The sequence below is a fragment of the Malurus melanocephalus genome, unplaced genomic scaffold (assembly GCF_030028575.1).
Source record: "Malurus melanocephalus ecotype Western Australia unplaced genomic scaffold, MMel_1.1 scaffold_228, whole genome shotgun sequence".
NCBI lineage: Eukaryota > Metazoa > Chordata > Aves > Passeriformes > Maluridae > Malurus > Malurus melanocephalus.
The window spans coordinates 112754-133237 of record NW_026623460.1 but is presented as its reverse complement, the minus strand read 5'-3'; the positions used below and the strand labels follow the sequence as shown (position 1 = coordinate 133237).

The 20484-nt window shown below is 41.3% G+C and overlaps 1 protein-coding gene and 1 long non-coding RNA gene across 5 annotated transcripts in view; one reads left to right on the top strand and one right to left on the bottom strand.

Annotated features, from left to right (window-relative positions):
• The window catches only part of PALM2AKAP2 (PALM2 and AKAP2 fusion), a 252737-nt gene that overhangs the window by 225387 nt on the left and 6866 nt on the right, over positions 1 to 20484 (bottom strand). The gene's annotated exons all lie outside the window — the stretch shown is intronic.
• Positions 19720 to 20484, top strand: part of LOC130578449 (uncharacterized) — a 7231-nt gene continuing 6466 nt past the window's right edge. The window contains exons 1-2 of the long non-coding RNA XR_008965888.1: positions 19720 to 19804; positions 20137 to 20269. This is a non-coding gene — a long non-coding RNA (uncharacterized LOC130578449). The remainder of the gene's footprint in view (positions 19805 to 20136; positions 20270 to 20484) is intronic.

Here is a 20484-nt window from a genome sequence, read left to right as displayed (position 1 = left end):
TCTTTCCTGTTTTATTTGTTGTTTGTGTGTTTTTTCTCCAGCAGTATGAACAGGAACAATAGGAACAATGCCTTCGTTCCTATTGTTAGGTGGATTTATATGTGTTCAGGAACCGACATGCAGATGTCACAAAAGTTCTTTTGCTGAATTGCAGACTTACTGCCCACCTATAGCACACTGCAATATCAGCTTTTTTCTTCCTTTTACCTAAGATCAGAATTAATCCCTGATAATCTGTTTTAAATGTTGAGAAGAATGACTAACAGCCTGGAATAAAAGACAGTTGTGCTGACTTCTGAGTACCCACCTTTGCCCAGAGACCACTGAACTCATCTAAACACAGCCAAGGACTGAATCCCTCTCTTGCAAATGGATTTGCCCTCATGGTATGTAAAATAGTAATAGAATAGGGACCTCTAAATGCAAGGCTTTTGTTTCTTCTATCGTGTATTTTCATCATGGCTCTACTTGGGCTGAAAATGCAATGCATTAGCATTCCTTGAGGACACTGAAGAGTGTCATGGCATTCTTTGTAGGCCACCGGATGGCACCAGTATCCAAAATAACACTGCCAACCCACCATTTGTTTCACCAAGAAAAAGACACTGACTTCTAAAAATCAAAACATTCAAAACAGCATCACCTCGGCAGCCTGCAACACTACTTCCAGTCTGCAAAAACTGCCCAGGTCACAGGAAAAGCAACAGAAACCACTGCAAAATATGTCACTTCATTGTTTGCCATAGCTGCAAAGCAGAAATTTGRGCTGTGCAAAAGATTTGTGGCCATACTGCTATACTTGAAAAGTCATTTAATAAATAGATTAATTCTGCTAGGTACTGGATGCATGCAACTCCCTGTGCTTTGGGTTAGAGGAGCAGGGAATAAATGAAAGTAGCATGTCTGCTTTTGATCCATGCATTAGAAATGGTCTGCCTGCTCCTGCAGTATCAGTACTTGGATCAATTCCTGTGGAGTTCTTTTGTAAGCAAAGATGACACTGGAATGTGGCGGAATTATGCTGGACTAAAGTAAGGCAAGCAGCCTGCTGATGCCCATGGTGGCAGTGTTGTTGATGGAGATGCTCACAGAAAACCATCTCACTTGGATTTGAAGAATGAGGTGCTATACTTTCATTTCAGTATTTTGCCTTAGAAAAGGTGCTTGTTGTCTGACTGAGCTTTGTCGTCAATTTAGAGATAAAATGGGAAATGTGCATTTTTAAATTTGTTTTTTACCCTGCAACAYTGAAAACACTGGAGACACTAGAACTGGAACATCTCTTTTCAGGGACCAACAAAYAGAAACAATTTTAAATGTGGTGTCTGCAAGGCAGTCATGGCAAACTTGCTTCAGTATGTCAACAGATCGGGGCCTCTGCCAAGTGCTTAAAGCTCTGTGAGAAATCCATTCTTTCCAATGAAACTGGAGCCAGGGCAGCAACGTGCCATCCTTTTGTACTCAGTCAACTGGAGTCATTCGTCATTTTCCTTCACACCACAAATAAGGAAAGCTTTCTTAGATTTAGCATTATCAGGACAGACGCTAAGCCCAGAAAATACTACATTTCAAATTGATAACCTCCCTTTCARCGACTCCTTTGCATATAAAGAGCCAAAAGTAGGGGCGTAGAAGGAGAAGGAAGGAATGGCAAAGAGAAGATGGTAAATAGCAGTTAAAGCAGACAAAAGGGCTTTGTTGCAGAGTGCAAATGAAGCACAGCTGGTTTACAGCTGCACTGTATTCCCCTAGAAGGTAGGGCACTGGGGAAATGCCGTAATGCTTTCGCTACTATCAGGATGGTACAACAGCCTGGATAGACTGAATGGCCCTTTTCTGTGATGCCCGTAAAAATGATCATAAAAAATCCATTAGCTGCCTGCAGCCCTGTGAGCCCTGAGAYGGGCTGTCACGCGTAAGACGGTAGGCAGGCTGCCACTCTGCTTTCAAGGGATTCACAGGCAAAAGCCTTGGAGCAACACCCCAAAATCTGATTTTGAGGATGGACCAGAAGCATTTCAGGCAGGGRATTGAAAGCAAAGATGAGAGTATTAAAGCCTGTTGCAAAGCAAGCTGGAGCTACTGACAAGCTGCCCCTTGACTTCAGTGGGCTTGAGCCCAGTCTGCCTAACATCTCCTTGAGCTCATGGCTTCAAACCTGACTCTACACAGTTTTTCATCTCCTCCTTCCCTTCCCACCTGATGAAATATTGCATGAGCCTCCTGAAGACTGCACACCAGTTTCACGGTTATATCCCTTTCACTTTTCTTGGCCCGAACATTCATGTCAATACCTCTATTTGTCATTTCCTCCTTCCTGTGACTATAATTGAAATTTACTGGAAAAGATGGGACAATTACAAGTTCAAAAGCTTTTAACAAAAGCACCCTGCTGTTTGTCTGCCCCACTTAAGGAGACTCTTGCTCATTTCTGTCAGTCCCTCTTGTYTCCCTGAGATAGGTGTCTGGCTGCTGCATGAAATGGGGCCATGGTCTATAAATTACAGGGGCACCAAACCCAAAACAAACTCCCCGTGCATGTGTTTGTTGTCTGGATAACAAATGAAAAATAGTAACAGTGAACAGTAAGTATGCCTCAGACACAAAAGTCATTGCTTCTGCAGTGGAGGCAGCAGAGATTTTTAAACTTCTGCATCAGATTGAAAGCTGGAGGCTCCTCCTCTGAGTTATTAAGCTCTTAGCAGTATTCCTCATGGTGATACAGTAGTCTCCCTCTAACTAGGACCACGCAAAACAAATCCYACCAGCTGTAAAAAGCTTCTAAAAGTGCGACTATGAAACCCAAGAATGTAATTTTTTCCCACCAGGAGTACATCATGAGCCACTCCAAGTGTAGATGTCAACAGCTTCTTTGTTGAATTTCTCCCAGAAGACTCAAAGCTGGGAAAAATCAAAAGCACCAGCTTCCTCCTTCTGAAGTTGTGCAAGAGCCTTTGAGGTTTTTCTGTTAGCAGCCTCCCTATGCAAACTGTTTATTCCAAGGARCATTCATTCCCCACATTAAGGTCAACCAAAGGTTTCGTTAAGGCAGCTGAGCCATTGCCATCTCTGCTGGGAGGGCCCAGACATTGGGATCACTGTCACAGACGTGCTSTAGATGTGGCATAAACCCAAAATCTAACTTAGAATGTTGTAGTGCCAAGGGAAGCTCTTGTTTGACTACAAAGATTAACAACTGCTTTCCGGTCATTTCCAAAGGCAGGAGAGCCACCTCTACRTCCCACTCATTCGGGAAATAACTGGTTTCTCTTCCAAAAGGAAGAAGTTACACATGTGCTAGTAGGTTACATACTTAAAGATGAGCCTGAAGGTTGTTCTCTTCTGTGCTTTTCACACACCACTATATCTGCTCATGCAGCACAACATGTGACAACAAAACTGCAGACAGACCTGGTGCTTTCCACCACAGCCAGGCTTGACCTTTCTTTTAAAAGGTCTATCGCTGAAAGTAGACCTTTTAAAAGAAATTAATGCATTCTGGAATAATAAAAACCCCCAGACCCTTGTTTTTAGTTCCTTCACAAATGAAAACATACAAAGAGATTTCTTTAACTTCCTTTCTCTGTGGCTGGGAATTAACTGTCACRGAGCTGGAGGTTTCTACATGAGGGGATGGATGACCTAGACAGTGCTAGTACACAGGGATGTGATGTTCCTGGAGTGAGTCCAGCGTAAGGCTACAAAGATGATGACAGGATTTGAACATCTCTCTTCTGTGGGGGGAGCAAGTTCTGTTCAGTCTGGAAGAGACAGCAGAGAAGGGACCTCACCAATGCCTCCAAATATCTGAAGACAGGGTGTCAAGAAGATGGAGCCAGGCTCTGCTCAKTGATGCCAAGCAATAGGAGGACAGGCAACAGACAGAAACAGGAAGCTCCACCTGGAAGAAATCCTTTATTCTGTGTGTGCCTGAGCATTGGAATAGGCTGCCCAGAGAGGTTGTTGAATCTCCTTCACTGGACAYACTCAAGCATTATCTGGACACAATCCTGTGCAAGTTGCTCTAGTGGGCCCTGCTTGAGCAGCAAAGTTGGGTTAGATGACCTCCAGTGTTCCCTTCCATTTTTATTCATTCTGTGATTCTGGGATCAGGGACAGCCATGTGGAATCAGAAAGGCTTGAACTAGACTGTGTGTGTAGCATGCAAAGAAGCTGTCTAACAGCTATCTGTGCATGAAACACATTTCTCTACACATAATGATAACTGCAAAGCTCTTTTTGCTATTCAGCCTAAGTCACAGATCTTAAAAATGACAACAAATGAGTGTAGCTACTGTGAAGACAGGGTATTTTTTTTCATCTTCTGTATCAAGCTTCCTGTGTTTGCAAATAATTTCTAGCTCTCAATCAAAAGACAAGTCTGTGGAACATTATCATCTGTTTTCCAGATGTTTCCAGTCAAACTAACACTTTCATCCCTCCAGCTCCTATTCTCTTCCTAAGTTTTGTAATTTGGGGAAGKCCACCTAATCTTGGGTAAAAGCAGTCATGACGATGGATGACAGATCCACAAATCCTTTAGCAATCATTTGAACTMCATTTTATACACAGACATACTGATGGCATCTCCACAGCAAAGGAAAAAAAACCCTTCTTTCCTATATATAGTCATGTTATAGTTATCATCAAGTACCTTGTCTCTCTTTTCTCTATTCAATTTGTTATACACGGACAGAYGTTATCTGTTAAAGAGTTAAATGTTTAAAACCAAAATTTGTCAGAAGGTTTTACAAAAATTCATTCAGTAAGCACAAAACATTCCAGACACATCTGGCCTGGAATCTCAGTTCTCACCTTCCAAAGCAACGATCACTTAGGACCTATGTGAATGAAAGCACAGGCAGGTATCTGCTCTCCAAAGGACTTCATTGTTGCAGCAATTGCTGCTTTCCAGCTGCTTGCAACTGCTCTCTTGCCAGAAGCCACATTGCTCTGAAGTTGTCTGTCTGCTCCGAGGTGTCTTTTTCTGTGCAAATCAGCCAGCTCAGTTTAAATTGAGGAGATGGGTTTTTCATTTTCACTGACCACAGAGGCTCTAGAAAAACATTGCCCAAAATGTGGCTGTTGTCACCTCGTCAGGGCTGCAGCTGGGTCTGGAGTACCTGAACTGTGCATCTCTGCTCCCACACACTGCAGCTACATTTGTGTAACATGATATAAAAGCAGTACATGAAATTGCTGATCCTAATCCAATCCTAGTGTCTTTCTGTGGATCTGCTCGACCTACCACTTGTGTAGAAATTTTCTCCACTTTGGTTCAGCTATAAAGACCTTAACCTGTGTGAAGTTTTTCTAATTATTATTTAAAAAAAAACAACCCTAAACTCTTCTACAGTGCAATATGATCACAGAGTATATCATCTTCAATCATTATCTAAGCAATGTTTGAGTCTCCCTTCACAGCACAGATATGTTCCACTGCTCAAGGCACGGCTTTCTAGTGTACAAAAGGGGTTTTGCTGTTTGCCTGACCTCACTGTCCCTTCTAAGTGTTTGCACAGGGTGWTCAACGAGCCAATGTGATTAAGAGAAAATAACAGCTGGGCAGCCAACAGGCTCCTGGTGTCTTTCAGAAGCTTTCTGAAACAAGCTGGAGATCACTGTCTGACTGCCCCCCCCCCAGCAGTTCAGGGGCCTGGGGCATACATGGCACAGCTTCTGGCTAGCCAAAATGCAGATTAGATTCTCTAAATATATTTTCATACATACATCAATCCCCTGGATACCATAAAATGGCTAGTCTGCTATTTCTTAATGAGTACTGCAGACTTAAAATAATTGAGCTTTCTTCTGTTAGCACTCCAGTCTGATCCCATTAAAAATTAAGCAAATTTTATCTTCATTATGGTCTGGGATTMATAAAAAGTTGAATTTTCTAGCCTGCCTGCTATACTTCTTTAGCAACTGCCAATTCCTGTCTATCAGGAAAGCAAAATTACATTGGAAAGGACAGCTTTGGACCTACAATGACAACAGCATGTGAAACACTGGCTTTTGTGGGGTTTCCATGCCATTCTGACCCACCACTGCTCATGGCTGGCCAGAGACACGATGAGTGACATCTTCACCAGACCTGATGGTGCTCATTTATGTAGGAGACACTCGTATGCAGCCACATGCTGCTTTTAAGGTCTGTTTTAGAGTCTGTGCCCCACTTAGGTGACACCTGCTACAGCAGACCTGCAAAACAACATGGCCTGTGTGTGATGTGCAGCCCACAAACCCAATTCTTAATTTCATCATATGGTTCTTGCACAATAGGGGAATTCCCATATATCCATTTTATAAGATGGGCTGACAGGGAAGAGCTTTTAATGAACACACAGTATGACTCAAGAACTGGGGGCCACTGTAGGAATTAAAAATTAACATTTTTATTTTTAAGCCATTTCACAAGGCATGTTTGTGTTTTGCATCTAACAAACATTGTCTACTCAAATATTAATCAGAAATAAAGAAATTATTTTTGATAGTAAAATATTTCATCAGATTAAAAAGAACAATGAACTTTCACTTTTTGGATGAAGTGTTTCTTCTTCATTTTTGAAAGGAAACTTCAGAGTTTTTCAAAGCCTGTGGAGTGAGAGGAATTCTTGCCCTCTCACCATGTCTAGTCACCAGACCACATTTCAGTGCAAGAATGCACATAAATTACACAGCCCTTTCCTGCAGCTGAACAGAATAATAAAAGGAGTGGCAAAAAATAATTTATCCACTTTTCCACAGATTTTCAGCAAGCACTGATTTCTTTTTCCCTCCAACCACTCTGAAAATTTTGTCTTCCATACATTTTTCTTTACAGATGTGTCTCCTTTCTCTGCTTTCTGACAGATTGTTTGGCTGTTTGTGCACTGCTAATATTTTCTTATGATGGCTTATAAAACCCAGTTGGCCAGGTGTGAATAACAGTAACTTAACTGGTTCAACGCCAAAAGAAACAACTCCTAGCAGTCAAATTTGATGGACTGCATGTTGCATCCTTTTGTGCCAGCACTGCCTGCCCTTTGGGATGGCTCCTCAGGCTTTTTCAGACCTCTCTGCCTGGCACAGATACCTCGGCAAAAATCTTTGGTACTTGGAGAAGTGCTATGAGGGGAATGACAAAAACCACAATTTGCTAACAGGTGGCTAGAAGAGGTTGCTGATGGCAGGAGTCCCCAGCCAAGAGTTGGTTTGCAGTGGTTAAACTCTTGCACTCGTCACAATGAGATTTTTGACTGAAGGAGCAACCCACCCTGGCTCTGTTCTAGTAGCCAGTCAAAAGAAGCGCTGTTGGAAGATTTTTAGGCTGTCCTTTGAGTATTCTCAGGGTAGGTGAGCAGTCAGTCATCTCAGTTCTGTGTGACAGATTTTAAGAATGGTCTAGCTTTTAAGCAACAAGGCTTTTACATTCCACACAGAAACTTAAATGCTCTTGCCCACCATTTTCAGTAGCAACAAAGAACCATGAGACCTCTGTGGGTCTGGATATGGATGCAAACACGCAAGGGTGAGTTGGTCTGACTGCCCAGCGGCCCTCAAATGTTGTGAAGCTCACCTTCCAATAGTCTGTGCCTACCATCTTGATGTCCCTGACCTAGGGCTATCCAGTCTGGTAGGGAGTGGAACACTCAGGATAGCAATACTCACTTGAAGTGTTATGAAATGCCTAACACTTCCCTCCTTGACTTGAGAGATATGTTGTCAAACAAAGAAGTCATAGCCTCTTTGACCATTGATGCTTCAGGTAAAATTCAGACCTCAGCATTTCTGCTATACCATCTCCCTATACTATGCTATATTATCTTGGATAAATCAAAATACCACAATTTCTGCCTCCCTGTGTGTCCTCTTACTGCCGTGTTTGTCAAATCTTGCAGATTGTGGATGGTACCATACTCTACAGGACAGCTTTGAAACTCTGCATGGTTGGAAATCGTCTCACTCTTTCCATTTCATCATTCTGCATTACAGCAATGCTCAGAGGACTCTCAAAACCAGAAAACAGAATTCCCCGTTACTCAAAATTTCTTACAGACAGCATTTTGTACTTGCCTGGAGCCCCCTTTAATGCAACAAAACAAGGCTTGCAAGCCCAAAGARCATCTAGACCAAAATTTGTTCTGGTTTTAGAAAGGAGAGATGTGATTTTTCTATAGGATGTAAGAAAACAGAATGCTTTTTCCTAGTACCTTCATCTCCCTTCCTGAATGAGCAGGTGTCACATGGACACAGACTTGGAAAACTTTCCCGTGCCAGTTATCTCAGCATTCAAACCACACCGATGAGAAGCCACCTCAGCTCCTCTGCCATGGGGAACAATCACCTATGTAAATTCTAGGAAATTCTAGGAAAGAGTAAATTCTCCCTGCACCACATGTGAAAATCAGTCTGGGTACTGCATCTCTGCAGATACACAAAGCTTTCTGATTTTTTGTAGGCAGACATTATTTCTCCAATTTTCCCATATCATTTGTACGCTCCTGCAGAGCCCTGTAAAGAGTGTCATACTCAATGTGGCAATCATAACATTTCCCAAGTCACAGTGCAAGCAAGATCATACTTTGCTATGCTAAACAAATAATTTGAGAGAGGAGATGATAAACTGCTGCAGAGAACAAGTGCAGATGTATTAGTTTGACAGGGCACTGTTAATTTTTAAAATCAAACTTATTGTCGCCATTTAGTTGGTGTGCAAGAGAAACAAGTTTGATATTTTGAATGTAGAAATTTTGAATTACTCTAAAGCAACAATGAAGCCTGTGAGTACCCGGTGCTTCCATTTGCACTACGGTAATACCAACAAGACTCAGATGAGACAAAACTTCACATTCATTTAGATCAGATTTCCACGTGCAATCACTGCAATCTTTACTCATATGTAACCTCCATCATTGCTGCAATTCAATTGTATTTTGTCCCACAAGAATTATTTTTTAAAGTGTGGTCACTACGAAAGCAGTCTTCAGTTAATTCTTGCTGCAGGCCCTCCATCTTAACTTTGCATCTGCTCTCAGTTCAGTTCTCAAAGGGTAAGTTGCTGACACTTAACTAAACTTCCTGCAAAAAGCAGATCACATTCTCTGCAGATCTGCGAGTAAAAGTCCTAAATGTCACTGTGGCCTCTGCACAGGAATAGTATCAAAACCATTATGGCTAGCTCTGTTTTGTCAAATCTYGTGATTTTGTAATAAGTTCCACAGTATTTCCCATCTTTCTTAAAACTTTAGCTGTAGAGTTGTATGACTACATGGGAATCTTAGGTTTCATATTAAAAAAAGGAAATCAGGGCTCCTTATGAATGCAGGGAAGAGGTGGAAGTATGATCCAACCGTGGAAAAGAATTAAAAAAGTGTATAAAATATTGCAGTGGGTTTTAAAATAATCTTTATTTTACAAGCCAAATCTCCACTGCATTATGGAAACAACATATAATCATATTCTTCCATGCAAACTGGTCAGAACAAGCATCCCTCTCTCACTGCACCGTGACCCTTTTTGTTCCCCCAAGAAGTGGTAACTTTGTGATTCTGCAGTTCCAGCTGGGCACCTCCGTGTACATCGCAGTGTCAGAGGCAGAACGTTCCCGCGAGATGACACTTTATTTTCTAAATTGGTAATATCTCTGCCATCAGCTTAAGCTGATGTCAGTAACACATTGTCATCAGGAAACAAGAATGATGAGTTTAAAGCAATGGAGTTGCCAAGGAAGTGACTGAATGCAAATTAAATGTTAACTCTTGCTCAGATAGACATGATTTTCTTTTTCAAATGTCCATAGAATTTTCACAAGTCCTCTGCATCAGTTTACAATCTAAAGGTGGAGAAAACAGTAGTCCCTACTAAGCTTTCCCTCCCCTCTCTTTTTCCTGTAACTTTAAGCAGTACTTATAATAGCAAACTTGCCAAGAATTTCCCTCTGGAATAATTTCCTCTACAGTGTGATATGAGAAAGATTTGTCTGGTAATTGCTATGGATGATTCTTGTATCTTGTAGTTGATTCCTCAGAAACAGAGTAGTCTGAAGAGACTSAATTACAGAGGGAAAAAGTTTAGTGGCAAGTAGGTAGAAAAAAAATTGTATCTTATTTACCGTCTTCCAAAGGAAAACTGAGAGACAGAGTTTCAAATATTGGTAAGAGAAACAAGGTTTAAGTTTTGAGTTAAAAGGAAAATTTGGGAAAAGAGCTGAACTTCAGCCTTGGCATTTGCATAGACAGACATCAAAAAGGACAAGAAAATGAGAAGCTGGGACAGGGTGTAAGGATGGGTACATTTATAACTTTCTTTTCCTTTAGGTTTCTTAAACATTTTCTTATAGTGTGGAAACAGATGGGATCCACCCACCAGGAGTATATGTAGACATGTTCACTACATTTAGAGATATATTATGAAAATATAACCCATCCCATACAGAAATGTGAGGGACTGGGGGCACAAGAGAGTGTGTATTTTCAAGGGTGCATCTTTAACTGTGTCCTACTGTATGCTGAATGCTGGACTCCTCTGCTAATCTGGTCAAGAGTTTGCATTCTGCAGAAAAACTTCAAACCAGGTTGATCATGAGGGAATAAGAGAAACATCACAAACAGTAAGGATAYTAAAAATGTGCAAAAGAGGATGAAACAGGAGCTACACAAACTCTTCAGTTTTCTTATCAAGGGGAAGGAGAAAACCCTTGAAGAAAAGTATGGCGCTGAACAATGGATTTTTCCATAGTAAAGTGTCTTTTGACCACTGTACATCRCTTTTTGGTGTTTTTTTTGTTGCCATCAAGCTGGTCCTGACTGCCATCCAAATAAGACAACCATTGATAGTCTTGAAACATCAAGCAATACTTGCAAAAGATAAATTTACTTGTCCCCCGTACAGCCAGCTGYGACACTAGTGCACACCATGGGACTGCTACAGTTCAAAGATAAAACAATGTCAGAAGTAAAGAAGAAAAGTAGAAAAAAATCTGATGAAGTTAGTCTGATAATGAAACAAACACAAGTTCAGTCACATTTGCAAACAGTTAAATCTCTGGTGCTTGATAATGAAGTATCTAGTAGAGGCCAAAGACTAAATCTGTATGGATTCACGGAAAAGGGAGAAGGTTTTGAAATACTTTTCTAAAAGTGTTAACAGCATGTCTTGGCCCACATGGAGTATTCAGCTGGAGAGGCAGTAATAATTCCCTCTCCCATTTATAAGAAATTCTCTGTAACAGAAAGAGATACAGAAAAAGAATCTTCTGATGCAACTTTTGCCAAGTCAAAGTCTGCCATAATGATCTTCCCTGAAGTTCTGTGCTGAACAATTGGCATTCAGAGAAGATACRCATACTAATAAAATATGATTCTTTTTGCACTGCTTGTCGTGAGGGTGCATCCGTGTTGAGCAGTTAGCTGGCTGACAGTCCTGATAACTGCTGGTGCTGGAAAACGCTCTCTTCCTGCCATGAGTATTGCTAGGAAACWAGTGCCAACACTTTCACCTTTTCGGTTTTCCTCTCTGAATCTTAACAGCCTTAAAACCCTCAGAATTTCCCACCACCTGTCYAAGATCACAGCTTGAAAGTCAGAGGCAAAAATGATCCCTTCCACTGCTATGATTTTTGAAAATATATGCCACAGTTATGTCATTTGTAATGACTTGGACAGAACAGTTCTGTACGAGTGAAAATATTTCTGCCTATGCTTCTCCTTCCTAAAGTCATTCTTTACTCACAGCCTAAATTATTTTTTTTCTTTCTAAGGGTTATTACTCGCCCAGGGGCAGTACCTCTGAATATACCTGTGAACTAAAATAGAAATTGAGAGAAATCAAACTATATCCATAGGTGCTGTTGCTGCAGAGGTGGAAATGCAAGTTTCCTAGGCTGTGAGACACAGTGAGGGGACGTTCTTGCTTTGCTTCCCTAGAAATAAAGAAAAATGGTATTTAGAGAATCACAGAATGATTCGGGTTGGAAAGGATATCGATCTAGCTCCAACCTCTCTGCCAAGTTCAAGGGCACCTTTCACTACACCAGGTTGCACAAACCCTACCCAATCTGACCTTGAACACTTCAGGAATGCGTATGCACAGCTTCAGGGCAACCTGTGTGGCTGTGTCGACACCCTCACAGTAAAAAATGACCTTGTATCTAATCTAATCTAATCTAATCTAATCTAATCTAATCTAATCTAATCTAATCTAATCTAATCTAATCTAATCTAATCTAATCCCACCCCCTTTCAATTTAAAGCCATATCTCTTGTCCTGTCACAACTGGCCTTGGTAAAAATTCCCTCCCCAGCTCTCCTCCCACTTTAGGCATTGGAAGGACAATGTCCCCCTGGAGACTTCTCTTCTGCAGACTGAACACCCCCAATTCTCTCAGCTGGTTTCATGGRAGAGGTGCTACAGTGTCCCAATCCCCTTCATGGCCTCCCCTGCATTCGATAAAACAATTTAATGCCTTTCTTATGCTGCGGGCCCCAGGGCTGGATGCAATATTCCAGATGGATCTYCCCAGAGAGAAGCAGGGCAGCASAATCCCCCCTGCTGGCCATGCTGCTCTGGATGCAGCCAGGACACATGTGGCTTTCCRGGCTGTGAGTGCACATTGACAGATCACATCCAGCCTCTGATCCACCAGCAGCCCCAAGTCCTTCTCCCAGAGGATGTTCCCGATCCATTCTCTGCCCTCTGCATAGGGTGGGAAACTTTGACATGGGCAGTGAGGTTCAGTGTGGAGCCATGGGATGAGTGAAAGGAAGGTTCAGCTTCCTGAATGTCTCAGGTAAATGATTTCACCTTTTTGTGCTCATTTCTCATCTCCCCTGCTCTGTGCCCTGTTGGAGGCTGACACTGGGCACACGATCACTGCTTTGCTGGCACAACAGGGTGCAGACCTCAGCTGGCACTGCTCTAATGCCAGTAATGAACAATAGAGACACAACCTTCTCCACARCCAAAACAGAAAGAAAACTACTCTGAAACTATTCTGGAGGTATTTAATGGGGTTTTCTTTGTCTTCTCTGTAGCATCAAGTTTCATCACCTGCTGGAGATAGAATAATAAAGATCTGGGAAGCACTCGTGACTGAAATTCCATCTTCAAAGCACCATTCACATGTGATGTACATGGTTTACACATTGGTTCTGTGCCACAATACCACAATCCACATTTTGTGAGGAAGGATGGGGCCACAAGTTCAGAAAAGATTTGTAATTCCATGGCACGAAAAGATTTGCAATTCCATGGCAAACCAAAACGATTAGAGGTAGTTTTGATGGTTTGGATTTTTTTCATGACCTCTGCTGTTGCCTCCAATGGCATGCTTTGTACTCCCTACTATTGAGTATTTATTGAGTAAATTTAATTCCTCTCCTTCCTTTTACCTATCTTTTAGAGGAGAAACTGAAACAAATAAATACTGATTTAAAAGTATGAAGACCAAGGATGCAATCAATGGTAAAAGGATAAGTGGGTGCAGTTTTTCCCTATCACAAACTGTGTGCTGTAGTTGAATTTGCTACTTGTGAAGCTACCACTATGAAGATTTGCTGTGGACTTCTATCAGATGCAAAAGTCAGATGCATTAAAGTTTCACAATGTCTTTCAGACCACCACAAAAGGTATTCTGGACACAGGAAGTATTACACAACAACCTATCTTTTGAAAAATGCAAGCTTTGAAAAAGTCTCAAGCTGAGTGTTAAGAGTTATTGGATACTTTTGACAATTTTGCTCTTACTTATATGTCAGAGAAAAAGTGGATAAATAGCTAGTCCTCCTCAAAACAACAGAAAATGAAAAAAAAAACGAAGTAACGACTCAAGTTTGGGATGGTGGTTGGTTGGAAAAAGATGTCTGAAWAAGGACACAAAGGAGAATAATAAACAACTGTATTGCCTCTTTTCTGAAACAAAAGTTTAGACTACATGCTGAGTTTACTGAGTAAGGCTTTTTGGCTGTATTTTTGAGTCAGATTGGGAGCTAATGGATGCCATACACCACAGCACAGTGCAGAGACAGCTGTGCTCATCCTAACTGCTCCCTGCTTCCCTCAACTGCTCATCTTGGAACAAGTTACCAGCTTGTTTCCATTACCTTTGATAGCTGTTGTACATCTACTCCAGTAATCTGATTGTTACAATGAGGACATGTTTTGGATACCTAGCAGACCCAAAAGCCAGATGTGCATCTTTGTGCAGATGTAGGTACTTCAGTGTATGATCTAGACATGTTCTATCTAAATGATCATAATTATTCATTTGAAGTCTTTCAGCCAAGAAAATGATTTCCAGTGATTTGTAGATGAGATACTCTAAGTTTTGAAAGACAATATAATTTGAAATCTGAATGCCATTTACACAGTGACTTTTTGGAAAGTGATGCTCTTCACAGTAAAAAAAAAAAGCTCAACTCTCGGATCAGCCAAAACCACTGTTGATATTTTTAAGATAGCCAAAAGAGTCTTCTGTTTAGTTTCTTTGTTAAAGGGAGAAGAGTTGGTCTGAAAAGGAGTGAAGTTTTTAAGTCACACAACAATGTGATAGTTGTAACACTTAAAACTCAGGAAATAATTTCTGCTATAACACGGTGAGAAGCAGTCACCAGCTCTGCCACCTTTGTACTCTATTCAGCTCTGGATTGCACCTGGAAACATGTAGTGCTTCAGCAATATGTCCACAAGAAAACCAATTACTTATTGTTCAGGGTTTAAGTGGGGCTGTATTAAGATAACAAATTATTCTAAAAAAGGACAAATAGCTTGAAATGGAGTGCAATATTAACAGAACATCAGCAGTGAAGGCTCTCTCTGATCAGTTTCTTAAATACGATATGAGCTGCTTTAAAACACAGGAATAGAGAAAGATAAATCTGTAAGCCTGTATTATAATCTGAGAACCTGCTGAAAGGTTTGCTGCACATACAGATAAAGACATAGCCACCAAGAAATAWGCCTGAAATTGAGCTTTCTAGAGGCCTTTGACAATATATCTGCCTGACAGATTATGCACTATTTGTTTTCCAGCCCCCAACAGGTCCTAAGGACCTGCTCCAAAGTTTCAGTGCAAAGTTTTGGGCTGTTTTGCAAAGGCAATTCAAATCCAATTTGGGTTGGGCAAAAAGAAAAACAATTAAATTCAATTACAGTATTGATGTTTTAATTCTGAACTTGCTGAAGAGCAGGGTTCTCATCCCCTTTGGTTTTAGGCTAGGACTTTAGGGAGATTTCAGCTTGCTGAACCTTCACAGTTTCACATCTTCCAGGATCAACAAAGAAACTGCAAACATGGTTTCACTGCAACCGAAAATATCTCCTCTTTTAAATTTTTTCTCTTCCCCCCCGAACAGATAAAATAGATGATACTACTATTACTACCATTTTCTTCTTTATTCCAGAATTCCCTGAACCCATGCTCCCATTTGTCATATTTGTATCAAGAGAAAAGACTTTTGTTGAAAATTATACTGAAAAAACAGCTCCTTGCAAAGCGCAGTTAAAGCCTGGGAAGCTTATTCTAGCAAAGATATATCTGCACTCCTGGTAACATAAAAAGCAAGATGTCAAAAGCTGTGGGTATTATGAGAACCAAGCAGTCAAAACCAGCTTTCTCCTGTGAGTGAACAAGAACAGATGGAGCTTAAAATCCAGGGTTTGTTTTTTTTTTTTTTTTTTTTTTTTTTTTTTTTTTTTCCTGACTTAAAAAGCTGAACTTTCAACAGGTGAATTTAGGCACTTTCCAACTGTGCCTCTGTACTGCTGATACAAACATGTGACAAACGGCAAAACATGAAACTCTCAGATTTAGACAAATGGTGACTCTAGCTTCCCTACTCATCCTTCTACTTTGTCCTGGGAAGTCTGATCTACATGTCTGATCTGGCAGAGATCTGGCATTTGTGATGACAGTCAGAAATGGTGTGAATAACTATGAGGRTAGTATGGGTTTGCTCCTGCTCACCACTGAAACTAGCACCAAAATTCTTACAAACTTGATTGGAAGCAGAATAGGGCCCTGATGCAGAAAAGAATAGGGACTGGCTGTTCTCCTAGAGGAAGAAAGGCAATTTTATGTTCTCGAACATGATCAGGTTACTGAACATATCTGAACCCCAGTGCCTGACTACTCACACACTTAGTCTATTCAAAATGCAAAGTAAACTAATCCAGCTTCATTTCTTCCACGGCAGTTGGGTTAATTGCTCTTCTGGACCTGCAACCATCTAGCAGCCAGCTAGCAAATCTCAGGAAAGCATTGTGCTTGGCACTGCAAGGAAAATGACTGGCTGMAGAAGCATCAGGCTGCAGACTAGTTATCACTCAGTGACTGAGAAACATCTGAGAACAAGCAAAARCACTGGTGGTCCACCCTGGAAGGAATACAGAAGGTTTTTCTACTCTTAATCCAGATCAGCTAAACCTTGGTATTTTCTTCACCAGACCAGACAATTCTGTTTTGCCTTGGCAGTCATTTTCTTCCACTTCTGATCATATCTGAYTCTCCTGGACTTTCTTCCACTCTGCCCATGGATTTCTTGGACACTAACATCCAGCATGTGTCTGACCAAACCACCATGTACCTAACAAACAGCATTCCTGAATATATAAACCAACATTTTATGTGTCTGTGTGTATWTATATATTTATATATGCATACCATGCCCTTATATATACACACATACACACACATGCACACTCTTATTAATTTATTTATATATGTACATATATATTACCACATATATATATATGTACACACACACAATGCCTTTTCCATGATAGATGAGATGCTGAGTAATGCTCACAGCATTATCCACTATCACTTCTTCTTCAGAACTGCTATCCAGCACTTGGTAAGTACCAGGTGCTAAGAATCCTCACTTTGAAGACACCGTGTGAAAAAGACTATTAATATGCCAGCATCATTTTAAACTCTCATTTTCACTTCAGTGGCACATGGATGAGCTCAGACAAACCACTCTCCAACCCATATAGATAGTGACAGTACATAACCACATTGCTGCCCTTCCACCACTCACCTATGACTTGCCCATAGTCAGGTGGTTAGTGTTATCCATTTCAATGCAAATTTGGTTTATTTTACCAGTGAACGTGTGCTTTCTAACTAACACAGACAAATGATTATTTTTGTTTTCTTACATGTTTGAGCCAGCATGGTGGCTTGCTCTAAAATGTGCTCTAAAATGCCACTGACCAAAATGTAGCAGAAACTATCTCTGGGTACTTGGACCATCAAAATACCACTTTTTTCCCCCTTAGATCTGCGTCTCAGGGCTGCTTTCAAGGATTGTGAGTTCACAGGCAAGGAAGGATGGTACAGTGTAGTCCTGAGATACAGAGGACAAATGCAGAGGGAAATTAATCTCTGAGATTTGTGGCAGAGTGATAAAAGTCAGCTCCKACCAGCTTTCTCCAGTTCAGCAGGGTTTTTCATCTGCTCATTCTCCAAAGTGGAATAATCTTTAGAACACCCCTTCAGAATTATTAATTAGTATATTAAAAGCCTAGGAAAAAAAAAAAAAAAGTAAAGAGCTGCCTATGCTGTAAGCTTTATTGATTCTGGAACAACTCATCTGGAATAGTGTGAATTACTGACATATTCACAGACAAGGAGGTCTGTGACACATCAGTCTCACCAAAATCTTGGACCAGCCTCATAAGCAATATCACTCATKATAAGGAAGAGAATACTCATAAACCACTTCAATTCTATTGTTTTYCCTCAAGGAACCAGGAAGCTGGCAATCTGATAATCCGAAGCTAAAGTATGAAAAGCATGAATAGGTCTCTATCTCACTGATGAGTTTCAGACAGCCTATGCAGTCTATACCCTATCGTTTTATCTTATTTTAGTATAAATCTTATACATTTTGAAACTTCAGCAATAACAACTGTAAATTTACACAAAGAACGGATACTTCTCAGTGTTTTACTGATCCAGTGACAGTTTTAAGAAGTGTTACTTTTAGGCTGTTCTTTATTTTTTAAAAAAAATTATTTTGAAGGCATTATTAAAAAACATTTTATTTATTGTACCTGTCTGGTTAGAAGTTACTTCCTTCATCAGAACAATTTGCTAAGATTTTGGTGAAGCTGAGGTGCATTTATGTACATTTCTAGTACAGCAGGTATCTGTGCCACAGGGAGCAGCCTGGAACATGCAGTTTTCCGTGCTGAATCAGACTTCTGGAGCCTATTTCTCTAAAATGTAGCAACTGCTCGCATATGCTTATATTTACTAARAATCAATATACCATTAACAACTGAGCCTTACTTTTTATGTCAATGTAGTCAAGGATTCAAAAGAGATAAGAGTTTAACTCTCAAATACTATCTGCACAGAGCTGCCAGAACCGGCCAACACATCCAAGACAGCAATTTTGTACCAATGCCAGCTCATGAGACGCTCCAGTCCCCCGTGCTGCACTTATCGTAAATTTAGTGACACCTTGGATGCCAAATGCTTGCTTTACGCTCCAAACGGGAAACATTTGGATGACTGGGGATCCTTAAAAAACCCATGGCTGTCAGCGGGAGCGTTTCCAAGAGCCGGGCACGTGGCGAAGAGCAGAGCTATTCCGCGGGAGGTTAAGGATGGGGTGTGTACTGCTGGTGCATCCTTTCCCTTGGGACAGGGCGGTCACTCGGCCGTGGCACCGAGCTGGTTAATGGCTAGGCTCGCCCTGCGCTGTGCCCTAAGGAGACTGCAGCTGTGACTGCAGCCAGCGCCCCGGGCAGCTCCGCGCTCCCCCCACCGCAATCAATTACACGGCAAGCCTGTCTAATTCCTGGCTGCACTGTTCAGCCTCTTAACAGGGTCTCCTCAGCCGTGACTTGCCCAGGTTACTTCCCTCGGCTGCGGTGCTTGCAACTCTGCATGGCAAGGAAACATGGCTGAAGCATTAGAGCTGACAATGACATATCCCCCAAAACCTGGAATGCATCTTTTATTTAGTCCTCTGCTGGTGAAATGAGGGCTTTCTTTCAAGGTATGTAATTTTTTGGAAATATCTGAACACATCTCTGCTGTCCCAAATCTCCAGCTGATTGCCAGTCACTGCTATTATTAGGAACTGCAGAGGGGCTGAGCCCCACCCTGCTGACTGTTGTCTGTGGATCCTGACAAATTATGCTGGCAGCTGAAATTAAAACAGTCTGAGCACTGCCTAAATCAACAACCTGAGCTCTGTGCTGTCTGGAAAGGCAGCAGCTCATAGATGAGGGCAGGTCTGTCTCCTTCCAAAAAGARCTCTCCAAACTGCATTGGTTGCTGGCCTTTTTTTGTGCACAGAGAGCATTTGTTTTTACTGGCGAAGAGGAAGAAAGCTTTACACGCCTCCAGCATCCAACCTCACTAGAAGTCAGCTAAGTAACATAAAGCATCTGTGTGTCAAGAGCTACACAGGTCTGGTGTAAAATTGCCAAATGCCATACCCATTTCACTGCCACCACTTGTTGGGTGGTGTTAACCCTTGCGACCACGTGGCTTGCCCTGATCAGAACTGGCAACAGAAAAGCTTTTCTACTCGAGGAAATCAGGACCAGAGACAGGTGTAGCATCCCTTTGGTTCCAAGTCCTGCTCCTGAAAGGCATCCTCAGTCCAACCAGTGCCTCAGCACACACGAGCTCAGCACATGCTTGAGTGCCATTTGAAAGAGGTCAAGGTAGTAATTAATAATTTACTAGAGGTGCATAGTCCAGTGCTTTCCCCACTTGGCAGATGAACCATCTCGGTGGTGGCTGTGCTTTGCAAGAAGGATACGCTTCATTCTGTGCAAGAATAAAACACTACTTGTAAAACAGGTAAGGAGTTAGATATAAAGAGTGATACCTGAAAGAGCAGGAGTGCTCAAGGAGAGGATGGGTATCACTCAGCAACCCCTTCCAGGCTGCCCCACCTTCCACCTAGCTATCCAGCTATCTATTACTTTAACATGGCATGTAAATCCCACAGTCTGACTTCACACAAGCTGCTACCCCACCAGTACTGCAGAATGGGAAACCTTAAATTCSAAGCTAGGGCTGCTCAGCGGTTTCCAAAAATGTAGATCCTTCATCACTTTTTTATTTTACCTGAAACCTAACACCAAAAAAAATCACAAAATCTTTTCACCCATTTTCAACTTCTTTTTCAGAGTATAATTTGAAAGGCACAAAACAAAATCTATTATCTTAACCTTCCTGTCTGTGCACAAGAGATGTTGGTGATGTGTTAAGGGCTAGGAATGTGCTGTGGAAACAATTCTAAATTTAAACAGTTGAGTTTGGGTAAGTCTGGAAACTGTCTAGAAATTTCTCAAGAGCAAGCTGGTTTCTGGTTTCTCTAGTTTTTTACCTAGTTTTCACTGATACTTTGACAGAAATACTTTTTTTCTTCATATTTCTCTTCTCTTGCTGTCATCTAAACATTCCTAAAGCAAAAGTACAGATTAAACTTGAGAAGGCAATTTCAGTTTTCAGACATTTTGAGTGGGTTTTTTTTT